Here is a 15,801-nt window from a genome sequence, read left to right on the forward strand (position 1 = left end):
AAGAACCCCAATATTTTGCTCCCCAATTCTTATCATTAGCTGACAGTGTCTTCTGCCCAAAGAGCCCAACCATTTGACCCCCCCCCGACCTGAGACCGCCATCTTTTCTCATCCTCTCTCGCCACTTTGCCTTGACCTGAAAGCCCTGGATCTTTCTGCCTTTTCTCATGCGAACCATTCCGGTCTTGAGCCTATAATGTTGCTTCCACTGGAGCGAACAGAATTGGACGTGATTGCTTCTTCTCTCTCCTAGGTCACTTGGTCTTGACCCAATGTCATCATTATGCCTGCTTTTCTTTCTCTGGCCTTGGCTAGATCCTCTGCCTAATTGTTCTTGCTTATGGGCTGTGTGGTCTTAACCCATTGCTGCTGGTCTGCTGGCTTTGATGCTATTTAGGGCTGACCCAATGCCACTCACCTATGTGCTTTTCCTCTTTTTATTTTCTCCCTTGGACTGATTAGTCCTAGCCAAGTTTCACTGTCCTACTAGTTTTCTTTCTCAAGTTGGTCTGCCTTGCTTGACTGCCCATATGCTGCTCATATCCATACTGTTCTCCTCCTTCCTCCAAGGTGTTTGGTCCTGATCTGATTACAAGTCCTGCCTGTTCCCGCATTCACAGACTGCTGATGCAAATTCTCCTGCCTGATTTCCCCCTCTCTCTGACCCATTGGTCTATACTGCTGGTCTATACAAGCCCTATACTGCTCTGGACCAGGGTATCTTAGAGATCGCCGACTCCCGTACAATCTGGCTCGTCCTCTTAGGTCATCAGAGAAGGACTTTTTGCAAGTGCCGCCGCCTAGGGAGGTACATGGGGTGGCAGCAAGAAATAGGGCCTTCTCAGTAGTGGCACCAACACTATGGAACTCCCTTCCCCTTGACTTAAGAATGGCACCCTCTCTTGAGACTTTTCGGTGAGGCCTGAAGACGCTTCTGTTTAAACAAGCCTTCTGAGTTCTCGGCCTTTTTTAACATCTTTTTAACATCTTTTAATATTTTTTACAGGCCTGATTCTTATGATTTGCTGCTGCTCTATGCTCTTTTTTACCTAACTATTTTATGTCAGACTGCTGTTTTTATGATATGTGTTAATATGTTTTTTATTTGTTTTAAATTAATTTGTTTTTAATCTGTTTTAACCTGTTGTAAGCCATCTTGAGTCCCTTCGGGGAGAAAGGCAGGGTTAAAATAAAGTTGTTGTTGTTGTTATTATTATTATTATTATTATTATTATTATTATTATTATTATTATTATTATTATTATTGGACTGATTAAGGGCCCAATCCTATCCAACTTTCCAGCACTGATGCAGCTGCAATGCAGCCCCCAGATAAGGGAACAAACGTTCCCTTACCTTGAAGAAGCCTCCATGACTGCTACTCCGCAGCAGGATGCAGCACACTCCCCATTGGCATGTCTGCATCAGAGCTGGAAATACAGATAGGATTGGGCCCTCAATCTCTTGTTCAAACTGCTTCCACTACTCTCTCTTTTGGAAGGACCATCCCTAGAACAACACTCGCATCTTGCTGGCTTCCTTTTGTTCCGTCAAGCTGTTCAGTTCTCCTCTACTGCAGGGATGTGAGGTGTGGGGGTGGCAGGTGAGCCAGAACCATCCTATCCTAGTCCATGGAAAAGCACTGCAGCTGCCCCCCCCCCTGCTTACACCTGAGAAAGCAGGTGTAAGGAGAGCTTTCTCAGGTGTAAGAAAAGCCTCCTCGCCCTCGCACCACACATCCCTGATCTACTGCCCCCCCCCCACATATTCTTGCTGTTTCACACTAGTAGGTTTTGATGGTCACTGTCCAGTCTGCAGTTTCTGCCCCTCGAGTTAGCTGATCCTGTCCCATCCTACAGTACCTGCCTTTTGGCTTTCTTGAGCTGGCCTCATATCTCTGGCTTCTGATCAAATCTGGTTAGTTTCAGCAGTCTCCTAAGGTGCATCAGAGTTATATCTTCTGTTCCTAGCCTTGGATTGGGAATGGGGCCTAGTGATTTCTGGTTGGAAAGATGGGATGACCAGCCAGCACTCCTGGTTGTGATTCAGCCTAGTGTAGTTTGAGGTATAACAAGCCCTCATGTAAAGGATTTAAAGTTGCTGTTGGGCAGCCCAATTCTGAGCTGCGGCGGCACTGAAATTGGCCTCTGCTGCATCCAGTGCATCCCAGGCAGCCACTGCTGCCTCATTGGGAGAAGGAGACTTTAGTCCCCTTCCCCAGATAAGGCAAGTAGCCCTGCAATGAGGTTACTCGATTCTATGGTGACCCAAGCATCCGCGTAGAATTAAGAGCCTCTGTGTCAGGTGGGTGGCCTGACAAAGAGGCTCAGGATTCGGTGAAGCAAACCTCCACTGATCCCACCTCCCTCATGCCCCACTCCCTCCTCCCAGTATGCCTCCTCCCCGCCCTTTCCCTGCCCTCTCCCTGCCCTGGAACACCTCACCCCCACCTCCCCCATGCCCCTACCTACCTCTCTGCTGCCTGGTGGTCTATGCAACCACCGAGTGGCGGAGCTCCGGTACTCCACTGGCACTAGCCTAGCACCAACCAGCACTGGGCCAGCACTGGTGCTCCACTGGCGCTGAGGGCCGCACATATGCCTTATGGCACGTTTGCGACAGTGTGTGCCGACGGTGAGCTGGCACGCACTGCATAGGATTGGGTACTAAGTTACTTAGGGCGCAATCCTAACCCCTTATGTCAGTGCTTTCCAGCACTGGCATAGCGATGCCAGTAGGACATGTGCTGCATCCTGCACTTGGGTGTCACTCACGGAGGCCTCCTCAAAGTAAGGGAATGTTTGTTCCCTTACCTCGGAGCTGCACTGCCCTTATGTCAGTGCTGGAAAGCACTGACATAAGGGGTTAGGATTGTGCCCTTAAACAACTTAAAGTTGTTTCACTCAACATTGTTCTGTTTTAAAGTTGGCCAGTGGTTCTCAATCTTCTGACCTCTGCATCCTCGGCGGCTGCACATTGTAAAGCTGTTGGAAGCTTCTGGGTTGCACTGGGCCCACAACCCACTTCCATCACTTTGTCAGCGTAACAGTGCTTATTGGAGTGATAAGAAAGTGCTCGGTGAGCCTACTGCTTGAGAGAGAGAGTTATTAAGCCTGCCTATGGTAAAATTGGTTCTGTTAAAAGTTGTTTCACCTAAATTGTTGTTTCCAAGAACCTATTGACAATGTAAGGTGAGGATATGCTGTACTTTATTCTCCGAAATAAAAATGGGCATGGTGCTTATGTGGGAGGCTGGGAATCAAGATTTCTGGTTCCTCTGGAAGAGAGATTGGGACTTTGGCAGAGATCCCAAACTTTCTCCATTCACAGTGCCCCTACAGTTCCCAGTAATTTTTTTCACAGCACTCCTACACGTTCAGTGCCATGTTTCACTTTGAAATTTAAACTATGCTGTGGTGCCCCTGAGTGTTCGCTGCAGTGTCCTGGGGTGCCATGGCACATGGTTTGGGAACCAAGGGCCTGCAGGGTTTGAGTCAGAGGAATGCAGAGCTATCATGCCTCGGTGTTCAGGGAGAATGGATTCTCTGGGGCCTATTTGGCTAGAATGAGAGGAGCCTGTGAATCTAGACTCCGGGGTTAGAGGCAGAGGTTGATAGAGCCGAGATTCCTGGCTTCTCATTTTTCCATCCCTGCAGATTCCCGGCTTCTCATTTTTCCATGCCTGCAGCCTTTGACTACAAGGTTCAGCTCACGCCTCTCTGTGTGCCGTCTCTCCCATTTCCCCCCTCCCCATCCTTGCCATCCCCTGTAGCCCTGACCGGCTATGACAGGCTCCTTCTCTATGATTTCTGTAAGCAACGACGCATGGTCGTATAGCTGGGGACTTCTCTCTCTGCTCTTCTCCCCACCCCCCACCCCCGATCCATTGGAGGGAATTAAGTTCAAATCTGACACGACAACTTAGCACAAATGTCACAGCAGCATTGCGTTCCCCCCCCAGCGCATCCCAGCCTCCCCCCCCAATCACTGTGCCCAGGAATGATATTTATTCCTGTACAACGCCCGCTCAAGAGCCACTCACAGCACCAAAACCCAAGTGTGTGGGTATATGGGCAGCAGGCACAGCGGGGGACAAGGGAGCATCAAATCTGTAGTCGGGAGACCAAGTAGAGTGGGTACGGAGAGATAGCGGGCACGGGGTGGAGGGCAAGGTCTCCAAAGAGCAAGAAAGGAGAAACAATGAACAAGGGCACAAAGGATGGGCATTTGTGGAAAGCATGTGGTAAGATGCAAGGGTAGGGAGTGGACTGGGGAAGCTGCCCAAAGTATTGGGTATTGAGGGTGGCATGGGACTGGGATAGAGCCCAGGCACTGTTGAGAAAAGGGACGAGAACAGCACCTGTTAAGAATGATGGGTATTGCTTAGTCAAAGGGAGAGTAGAACTCAGGTATCAAAGGAGGTTTGAAGGGAGCACTCAAGTACTTGGGGAAAAAACCCCAAAGCCAGGGACACCCCAGGTAGCACAGTTGGGTGGGGTAGAATTAAAACTGGGTGGCTGATAAACAAAAGACCAGAGAAACTACTCCCCCAAGATTTCTTGGCTTCTACTAAACAGGTAGGTACTTGGAATGGGACATTGGTGGCTAATGTGGGGAAAGGTGGTTGGTTGCAGGGGGCAAGAATGGCAGGTCAAATGGCTATTATGTGGGAGCTGCTTTCCTCACCATTTGGCACAAATGATACGGAGCCCCCATTGATTCTTGCACCACAGGGCAACTTTGAAGAGTTTAACTTGGGTTCGCTTGCATTCTGATTTCCCTCTTTCTTCCAGGATGAATGCCCCAAGTTGGGTTTAGTGTAATATGCCAATATGCAATTTTGCAATAGTTAGGCTTCCTAAATCCCACTTATTTGTGGAATTTCAGCAAACTAACTGCACAGGATCAGAGCCTTTGACAATTATGCTTCCCGCAATGCCCTCCCCAATTAATGAATTTGTTGTTTCACTGCAGATGGACCGAACCAACTTGGTACATAACTAATAACCAGTCCTGCCCCAGATGTTGTCAGACACCAATTGTTTATAATCCAGTTCTGTCTTCTTGCCAACTTCAGTTCTGATCTGTTGCAGTTTTCAGAAGCAGAGGATTCCAGGTAATGACGATAATGATGATGCTAGTTAAGACTGTGTATAAAATAGAAAATATTTCTGGGCATAGGAGTCGAATATTGGTAAAAACCCTACAGAAGAATTTTGGGAGAAAGGCAGATGGTTTGTAGTGGAAAGAGATGTTGTAGAGCCAAACATCTGGAAATTGATAATGGATTTGAATGTGGGAACAGATTCAATAGCTGCAGCTGTTCTTGCCAGGAAGGCAAGGAAGAAACCAAAGGATTTCCATATCCAATACTGAGAGAGTGGATGGTGGGCTTGGGGGAAAGACTGCCAACCATCGATCGGGGGGATATACATTTATGGAGATGGGGTGTTATATAATCTCAAATCCCGTACTCTGTTTTTATCAAAATTTTGCTATTCTGTGATTCTCCTAAGCGTAAGTTATACTCTATCAAACCTTCCCCTTCTCCATAATCATTGGCCACAATGCAGATCCTATTCTTTACCTCCTAATTTCCTCATTTTAGTTTTGGAAGGTTCTTGCTCCCATGTTATGGTTCTGTTGGATAAGCAGGGAAGCCATTTTTGGGTGTGTGTTTATGAGTCTGGGAGCTACATTTTCCCTTGCCACTGCGGACTCTTGTGGTTGAGTTTCTCATATGCAGCATGATTGCTGTCTCAATTGAGGAGGGAAGAGTGGGGTTGCCTGGGCTGGGGATAGGAGGTGAATGGGGCTTTGTGTTGCCTCCATCAGGAGGCTTCTCTGGGTTGAGGGCAGAAAGAAGAAGAAGAAGAAGAAGACAGGAAACCCAGAAAGCCATTTAAAAATCCCAATTATTTTGTAAGGGTATCCATGGAAGATAGGTGTGTTGAGAGGCATTTTCATGTATGTTTGTACGTTTGTGTGACAAAAGGGACGTGTGTGTGTTTTCCATAGATGTGGCGTATTTCTGAGAATGCAATATACCTGTGTGCAGTGGTTGTGTGGCTCTTGAATGGTTGGTCCTGTGATGGATACTGTGCGTTTACATGTGTGTGGGCGAGAGACTGATGCAATTTTTGTGTGTTTGCGTGTGAAGGAGTGGGGTAGATATTTTATGTGTGCGTTTATATAACATCAGCAGCGGACTTGTAGGTGATGGGTGCTATACAGTAGTGTGTGCACATGTTGCATGCTTGAATGCAAGAGAATTATAAGGATGCCTCAGTTTTGAGTGCATGCTTGAGATGTACATGTTGCTTTTATTTATAGATAGGCTAATGGCAGCTCGGCTTACATGGAGCTCTCGGTGGTCTCCTATTCAAGTGCAGATGGGAGGTCTGTACGTGCTTAGCTGAAACAGCGCTTCATTGTTGGGTGCTTTCAACCCATTTGGTACATTGACGATGGGTGTGAGTTATTTATATTTGTAGAAGGATTGGCTATGTGGACTTTAGTGCATGGTCTGCCCCATGAAGAGAACAAATTCAGGACCAAAACACTTCCTACACTCAGCCTAAATTCTGCTTCTTTGAATATATGTTACTGGATTTTATAGAACTGATTCAGCTCCTGTGATATTGGACTTCAGATAATTTAGATAGCAGAGAAGGGGTGAAAGTGTGATTTCAATAATGGTATATGATATAGGTCCCTCTTTAAGGGCGCAGTCCTAACCAACTTCCCAGCACCGAGGTAAGGGCAATGCAACTCCAAGGTGAGGGAACAAACCTTACCTTGAGGAGGCCTCTGTGACTGCCCCCCAATTGCAGGATGCAGCACATGCCCCACTGGCACAGCTATGCCAGTGCTGGAAAGTTGGGTAGGATTGCACTCTTAAGTCAAGAAGTCTGAGCCCAGCCTGTAGCTGGATAGGAGTCCAACTAATGTTGGAAAGCAGGCATATTTAACAAAGAAATTTTGAGGGTTTGTGACTTGATTTGAACATTCTCAGAGCTTGGTAAACCTATGAATGTGTGATGTTGAGTGCATTGATGTTTTCAGGTTACTGTTACACATTGTTTTTGTATCATTTTGTGTTGTTGTGAGTGAAGTTTGGATGGTTCATGTGGGGTGTGGCCTATGCCTGGATGGGTGTGGCCAGTGCATGGCAGGATTCCCCATTATTTGGTGGCCCAACACGTTTCCTTATCAAAGTCCCCGGCACCCACCAAGACACTCTCCTCATCTTTCCATAAGGGAGACCATGTTTTCATACTTACATGATCAGCGAGGGTGGATAGGTGGGTGGATAGGCAGAGCGTAGGACACCACAGTTGAGTGAGGCAGGGTCTAATTAGATGAATGGCTAATTGTAACTGCAAGACTGCCACAACATTTTGACAGCATACCATTGTTAAAAATATGGTGCCGGAAATCAAACTGTAGAGAAAAGTGGATTAAATCCAAGCAAAAGCATAACACTAAATGATTGATCGGAACCGGTTTGAGATAGGATATAGAATTTGTTGTTGGATGGTGGGGGGAGCAAACAGTTACATTTTAGTGATCAAATGCCAGTTCTTGGATGGTCAGTTTTGACCCCTAAATCAATGTTTGAATTCTTTTGAGGAAGTGTAGTACTGGGTGTTTTAATTTTGGTAGGTAGGGGAGGAAGAGGCATACTAAGGATGAAAGATTTGGGGGAAGAAAATATTGTAGTAAAACTCTCTCTCTCTCTCTCTCTCTCTCTCTCTCTCTCTCTCTCTCTCTCTCTCTGGCTGGCTTCTCCTTTCTTAAATTGTGTATGAACAATGTCGGCTTGTCTTGCTTTTACAGTTGAGCAAAGTTACTGACCGCACAAGCCTATACATGTTTACTCAGAAGTAAGTCCCATTTTGTTAAATGCAGTTAACTCCCTGGTAAACGTGCTTAGGATTGCAACCTGTATCTGTGCTTTCAATGGTCTCGTTCAAAACCTTTAAAAAAAAATATTTCTTTTTCTTAAGTAATATAAAAACAAGACATTGGCATGATTATTCGGTTTGATTAGTTTTTAACCATTTGGAAATGTTAATGATGGAGAAATATAAGATGCATGTAGAGAAAAAAAGACATACCAAGAAATTTGGGAGGGGAAGATCTGAAAGATCTGTTTCAGAAATCAGATCTGTTTTTCCAGTGGGTATGAGCAGGAGGATGGATTTTACAGAGTAAGCAGGATTTTCTGTCCTGGTCCCTTCTCTGTTTAGTTATAATCCTGGTGTTGAGTGACCTTCCAGTTGCCTTTTTCATGGATGTTCCTCTCCATCATATTCTCCCCTTTTAAATTCATTGTCTTTTTGGTTTGGAATTTGCACTTTTCTTGCAATCTATTGTGAATTGTCCTGCTGTTGTATATGTGTGGTGGTGCTTCTCTGTAATTTTGTTGCTGGCCTCAGTGAGCTTTGCGATACTGTCTGTACAGAGGTGTATTTCACTCTTAATATTATTAGGGCTGCAATCCTATACACATTTCCCTTGGAGTAAGTCCCACTAAATACAATGGGGCTTACTTCTGAGTAGACAAGCATAGGATTGGGCTGTTGGTGTGTACTGGCCGCTGTTTGAGTAGTGTTTGTGTAATGATGTTTCACATTTATTCATCAATTTTTTTTTCTGCATATGAAGCTTTCCAGTGGCTTTTGTTTTCTTCCAGCAGTCTTTTTTTTAAATGCATAATTTAAAAATGCTTCAGATAGGAATGAAAGCAAATTTGCCTGACTCAACGCAGCTCAAATTGCAGCAGGGAAAATTTACTTTCTGTTAATTTGAATTTAATTTTTCTTCTGTCCTCCTTCTCCTTAATACAGAGCTTTCTTTAAATTAATTTATGCTCATGTATCCATACTGATCTGTTGTCTTTTATTATTGTCATTTGATATTCTCCAGTTGCAAGTTTCATAAAGAAATAAGATAACACAGTAAGCAGATTCCATGTTGAGAGTCTCATAACCCAAATAAAATGCCACTGATTTATAAGGGCCAAGCTCCGTGTGCTCTGAAAGATTATCTACTCCATTATTAGAATTGCCAATTTTTTATAAAGTTAGTTGCAGCTGTAATGGTGGATCAGATCAGGGCCACAACATAAGGAGAAGTGGCTTTTATGACTTGCTGCTGCTCTATGCTCTTTTTACCTATTTTTTTTTTACTCTGACTGCTGTTTTTTGTATGTGTTAATATGTTTTTATTTGTTTTTTAAATTGTTTTTAATATGTTGTAAGCCGCCTTGAGTCCCTTCAGGGAGAAAGGCGGGGTAGAAATAAAGTTGTTATTATTATTATTATTATTATTATTATTATTATTATTATTATTATTATTATTATTATTATTAATCCTTTCCTCTGGTGCCATTTTTCCAACTGAAATCACTGTGAGTTGGTATTTGCCCCATATCAGGAGGGTCATTGAGGGTCAGTAAGGTCAGACATTGGGCAAGGGCCCACACTGTTCAGCAGGCTTACCTGAGCTGGCCAACCCTTGAACCCTCGGTACTGGTTGCAGTGGTAGTGCCCAGTGTGCCATCAGAAAGTAAGGGGAGGGTCCAGTGCAGGGCTTTGCTCCACAGCCCCCACCAACCTGCCTCTGGCAATATCATTGAGAAAATGATACATGGAAGAGAGTTCATGCAGAAGAGCATCCCCTAACATTGCAGTCCCAATAAAATTTGCAGTCCTTCACCTGTGTTGGTACTGTTAAGTTGAAAAAAGGAGAACCTCATCAAGGATGTTGTGTTGTACATCTAGTTGTGCCCCCTTTGTCCAAGGCCTGCAAGGGAGCCTCAAGGCTGAGGAGATCTTTAATTTGGGGTTTCTGTGGCTGAGGTTGCCATTTTCAATAGGGGAAAAGGCTCCTGTGTCAGCAGAAGAATTTGAATGAGTGCATTTTCTCCTATCTGTATGATGGAGACAAGTCCTGTGATGACATACTACTTTCTGCACAACTATGATCTTAGTGTGTGTGTGTGTGTGTGTGTGTGTGTGTGTGTGTGTTTATTGTGGCCGCATGTGTTTGATATGAGTTGGTCAGAAGGATGCTGTATTGCTACATATGCTGCAACGTATTGTTCTGTTTGAATGCATTGCTTGATGTGCCATCAAGGGTACTGATGTACCTCTGTTATGAGGTATGTTATGTACATGATCGGACCTGTGTGTCACTGGGCATCTGGAGGGTTTTTGGTCTCTACCCTGCATTGCCTGTTTGTAGCCTGCTGAGGGGGTTCCAATCCTTGCTCTTGCTCTTTTTCCCCACATGCTAACTCTGCTGGTTTGGCTCTGCCACAAAGTCACTCGAAAAAGCTGCCTCAGGCAGTAGGTTTTGGACACCGTTAACGGGTGACAAAATGTCAGTTATTTCACTGATGGCAGCTGCCATTTTCATGCTCTCCTCAGGCAGCAAGATTTCGTGAATCTGCTCTCTGTTAATGTATGTTTGCTTACAATTTCTTATAAAGGTAGCCCTGGGGTTGATTTAGAAAAACACATGCCTAAGGCTTCAGGTGAGAAGGTTTAAAACAAGTCAGCGTGAAACTGTTTCCGTGTAACCTCCTGTGTGCACTGTTCTGGCATCAGATGTTGAACTCTCTGCCCACAGGCAAGGAGCAAACATGTTTAGCTTGGCCACAAGTGCAAAACTATCAAGGAGCAAACCTCTGTGTATAAAGAAAGTGCTGTTTGAAAGTAAATTACTTATCAGGGTCATGCATTGGCCATGGCCAGAAGCATGCTGTTTATTACGTTGCCATGTGTAATGAGGTGTGTTGCTGTGAGGTATTTGTTGGTCAGTGGTTTGTGGTGTTGGTGGATGGGGCTGTAGTACCTTAGTGGTAGAGCAGCTGCTTTTTGTGAGGAAGGGCACAGATTCATTCCCTGCCATCTCCAGGCAGGACTGGGAAAGACCCATGCCTGGGAAGCTGTCTGTTTGCTATCTGAAATGAGACGGGATGCCCTTGAGGGGGCTCCTTACTATTTCTCTCTGCGCCTTAAGAGAATTCTGAGGCCTGAACAGACAAATCATATGGTTTAGCAAGGGTGCCAAAGCTTGACTTGGAAATGTCATAGCAGACTAGGCCGCTTCAGACCATATTTCCAAGTCAAGCCTTGGCACCCTTACTAAAGGTGGAGGCAGTGGCATAGCTAAGGGGGCTGAGGGGTCAATTGCCCTGGGCACCATGCTGTGAGGGTGCCAACTCACACCCCCAATGGCAAACCCAAGGCAAAAAATGGCCTTCTGAAACTCAGGAAAGCCGTACGCTGCTTTCCCAACCCTCAGAAGGCCTCCTGGAGGCCACAGAAAGGCACTTCCATTTTTTGCCGAAAAAAAATGGAAGTGCCTTTCTGTGGCCTTTCGAAGGCCTTCTGAGGTGTGTGTGTGTGTGTGGCGGGGGAGATGTTAAAAAAAACTTTGCACCCGGGTGCCAGATGGCATAGCCATGCTAGTGTGTGGAGGTTATCCACAGCTTATTTGGCTGCATTAAACTCAGTGGAACTTCTGAGTAGACACACCTAGAATTGTGCTGTTAGAGAAGTAAGAACGTCTATTCCACAAAAAGCTGTTGCTGAAAGCCAGTGTAGCATTACTGCATCAGTGTTTCAAAGTTGAATAGGATTGGGCCCTATGCCTCGGTCTAACCTACCTTGCAGGGTTGTTGTGAAGATAAAATTGGGTGGCTGAATGAAGAAACTTATATGCTACTCTGAATTTCCTACAGAAAGCCTAGGATACAAATGTAATAAAATAATGGTGGGAATTTTGGGTTTAGCGGTCCCTAGAATTGATAGAGATACCTCCATTACTTAGTGGAGGTAAAACCAAAAGGATTGGGTGGAAATCAGGGCCGTTGTAAGAGGAAAGAGGGATGGAATAAGTCCGCTTGGATGCTTTCCTGGTAAAAACTTAAGATCAAAATGTTAAAAGTGAATAGTTTTGTGGTGAGTCTCAGGCTGTATACAGTTGCTAGTTGGAGGTATTTGCACGAAGCTGCAATCACTTCCACTGTGGTCTCTGGCCAACACTGGTGTACCTGGGGGAGGGTCAAGGGTTGCAAATACCCCGCTTGAGGGGGCGGCACCATGCCACTATCCATTCCCTTGTGCTGTTGCCCCTGCAGCGGTGCCCACCTTTCTTGCCTTTTGTTGTAAAGGAATAGAGGCGGGCAGCTGCTCTGAGCGCCGCTCACCTGTATCCCTTGAAAAAAAAGATCAAAAGCAAAGCCACTTCACCTTTTTTTAAAGCAGAAGAAGGGGGTGGACAGCAGAGGAGAGCAGAATTACAGAATTACGTGGCTGTGAACTTGCAGCTACTATCAGCGCAGTTCTGGACTGCGCCACTCTGAGGGAGGAAGAAGGGAGGAGGCCTAGAAGGGGGGGAGAAGAGGTAGGCCTTCAGAGAGGTGCAATAACATCGGAAGTAACTGCAGTGTCGTGATGACACTGCTGCAATTACTTCTGGTTGGGGGAGTGACATTTCATGCCATGGCCCCAGGGTAGAGGGCCAGGACCACCAGTGCTGGTCAAACTGGTTTTGCAGCTTTCCATAGCGCTTCAGCTTAACTGTCATGCTGGATCAAAGCATTGCTTCTGTTGTCCCATTGTGTGACTTCACAGCCTAGACCTCCAGCGTTCCACCCCATTGACCCTTACCCATTCTTCCTCCCAGGTGCTGGCTTGTTTTCTGTTCTTGCTCCCAGCTTTGGCTGGGAGCAGGAAGCCAAAGAGGAGGGATAGGTCCCTGTTCAGAACTTTCACTACATTTGAATGGTGCCAGTGCCACAATGTGTCATTCCTGAACTGTGGCTTGAATATTTACCAGTGTCAAACCTGAAAAACCAAAGAGTAAATAAAACATAGGCACAAACTCAGGTTTTAAAATCTCACAGCAGAACAATTAAGATTTTACATGCTTGATGCCAAATTGTTAGTTACCTCTATCCGTAAGTGCAGAGGGATTCTCTATCCATAAGTGCAGGAAGGGCCCAAGGCAGGAAGCAGTGTCACCACATCAATGCAACATATCCCTGTCCTTTGCATTCATGATCACAAAAGAACTTCATCTATCCATCTTCATGCAACTTCTGCCTGCCTGCCTGCCTGCCTGGTCTTTCTTACTAATCCCCTTACCTCAATTTTATCCAACAGTATATATTGCCAGTTTCCATTTCCTATCTCTCTCTCTCTCTCTCTCTCTCTCTCTCTCTCTCTCTCTCTTGTCTTCCACCCTGTGTGCTGATCTTTCTGCCTTTTTGCTTTATCCTATTGAGCTGCGAATGGGGCAAATCTGGGCAAATAGGGAACTGAAACTGACGGCTGCCCAAAAGGGGGAAGGTTTCCATGCTAGAACAACTGGAGAGCTCTTGACTGGCATATTGAGGATTAGCAAAACCAAAGATGTCATGCTTGCAAGGTCCATAGAAAGATTTCCTGCCAGATGCTGGGGGATGGAGGAGTAGGCCAAAAGACCAGGCCGTTTCCCTACTCACCCCCCCATCTACAGCTGCAGCCACTGCTTTCAAGGACACGGCAAGCAGCCCTTGACATGTCCAGAGAACAGCAGGTCCCTGCGGTGGAGTATCTCTCTGGCATGGTGCGTGGCATTAACATAGGCACACAGCATAGTCCAGGGCAAGGCCTTCCTGAGTATTGCATTGCAGCAGCCATGCACAAAAAGGGGAGTGGAAATGGGGAAGGGAACAAGAGAGTTCTTTTCTTAGCCTAATTCAAAGCAATGGAGACCCACCATCTATTCTCAGCTCCAGCCCAAGATCCTTTACTGGCACAAGAGGGTGCACGGTTGTTGTTTTTTTCTCCTTTCCTGATGTGTGTATTTAGTAGTAGATAAGAGCATTGCATCCTGGACAAACGTGTCCTGGCGAAGCGCACCCCAGTACTGGGCATTTGCATCTGTTCTTTTTGCGTCCTGGAAATTTGTGTGCCAATATATGTATATTTTTATTAGATGAACTTTTTATTTTTGAAATGCAATGGTGGGATAATAACAAGTTATGCAAAAACAAACAAAAACCAGAATATCCAGGGGCAACCAGAATGCATTTGACCAGGACACAGTCGCCCAAGACACAAATGCCCTAGTACTGTATTTAGTACAGTTATCTGCCTCCTTTCACAGTGGAACTCAAACCTAACATCAGAAAGAGGGCTGTATCATTTGCTCTCAGTCCATGCCTTGAGAATGTACCCTAAGGTCTCTTTCAGCCCTTATGGAGACTTTTGGCTTTCATGGCAAGATATTGTTTCTTTTCATCTCAAGAACTGAGATCAACTTGGAAGGCTGCAGAAGTTGAAATAGTGTAAGTTTCTGGAGCATGTATACAGCCCAGTCCTACTCCTTGTGTGGCAGTGCAGCTGCTTCAGTGTGGCACCTGCTGAATCCTGTCAGAAGGATGGGAACCTTTGTTCCTTTGCCCCATGTTAAACTCGTGCCGCCTGCTGGGTATACATGGACCTGCTCCAGCTATATTGCTGGCACAAGTTCACAAAGCAGCAACTGTTACCCCGCACACGCCCAATCTTGTCTTATCTCGGAAGCTAAGCAGGGTCAGGCCTGGTCAGTACTTGGATGGGAGACCGCTTGGGAATACCGGGTGCTGTAGGCTTATACCATAGTCTTTCCAGACTGAAGGTTGCCAACCAAGTTCACAAAGACCTGGGTGGGGGATCAAGGCCAGGAAGGGGGTTAGGATATCGGCAGGTGCTACTGCTGCCAATACCACCCCCTTCCTGGCACTGGTTTGCCTTCCTCTCCTCTCCATCTCTCCCCCCCCCTTTCCTCTCACTCCTCCCTCCAACCCTCAGCACTAACTTACCTGTGCCAGTGGGCATCCTTGGTCTGCTGGCGTGTGGACCCAGCCTCTTGCAGCAGTGACCAGGGTACATGGAATGGTTTATTGCCTTATGCTGCCAGGATGAGCATTTGGACACTGCCCTATAAATATTGGGCCGTTAGTCATCAGGAGTTGGCCAGGTTGGGCGCTGACCAAGACTGACCTCTAAACTCCATAGTCCTGGAGACAGAAGTGTTGTGATTTGGCCAAGAGACTCACACTGCCATTGGGCCCAGCACCCCCACGCCGCCTACTAGTGTGAGCATCCCGCAAAGATGTTTGCATCACTGCAGAACCTGTATCAGATGCTCCTCAAGGGTAGAGGGAGCTATTGCCACTCACTGCATGCTGCCTGTCAGCTGAGAGGAAGGATGATATTGGAGCCCAACACACCACGGGGACCCAATGCAGGACTTTGCCTCAGCAACATGGAGCCAGGACTCAGTCGTGTCACTCCAGGAGTGCAGGTGGTGCAGGCCAGCCCAGGTGTCACTCTCAAGAACAGTGACACCACACTGCCCAAGTCTGCATTCAGCAATCTTCAGCCTGCACTGGACCCAGCTACCTCATGCTCACACTGACAATCGTGCTTTTGCCATGTGGCAGCGAGAACATGAAGTGACTGGGCCTGGAGTGGGCCAAAGATTGCCAAACGGAGGCTATTCAGAGGTAGGCTTTTCGCATTTAAAGCAATACAATAGCTGGGAATAATATGATCACATCATTACATCACCCCAGAACTTCCGGAACATCGAGCTTCTGCAGGTGAGCAGTGTACCTGCTGGCACTCACCCCAGCCAGGCCTGCCCTCGCCCACACCCTTTCTAGCCCTACAACAACACTGTAAGGTAGATTAGGTTGAGAGGACTGGCCCAGTGTCACTTAGTGGGTTTTCATGGCTGTGTAGGAATCGAATC

This window comes from Tiliqua scincoides, chromosome 5, assembly GCF_035046505.1.
Source record: "Tiliqua scincoides isolate rTilSci1 chromosome 5, rTilSci1.hap2, whole genome shotgun sequence".
NCBI classification, from domain to species: Eukaryota; Metazoa; Chordata; class Lepidosauria; order Squamata; family Scincidae; genus Tiliqua; species Tiliqua scincoides.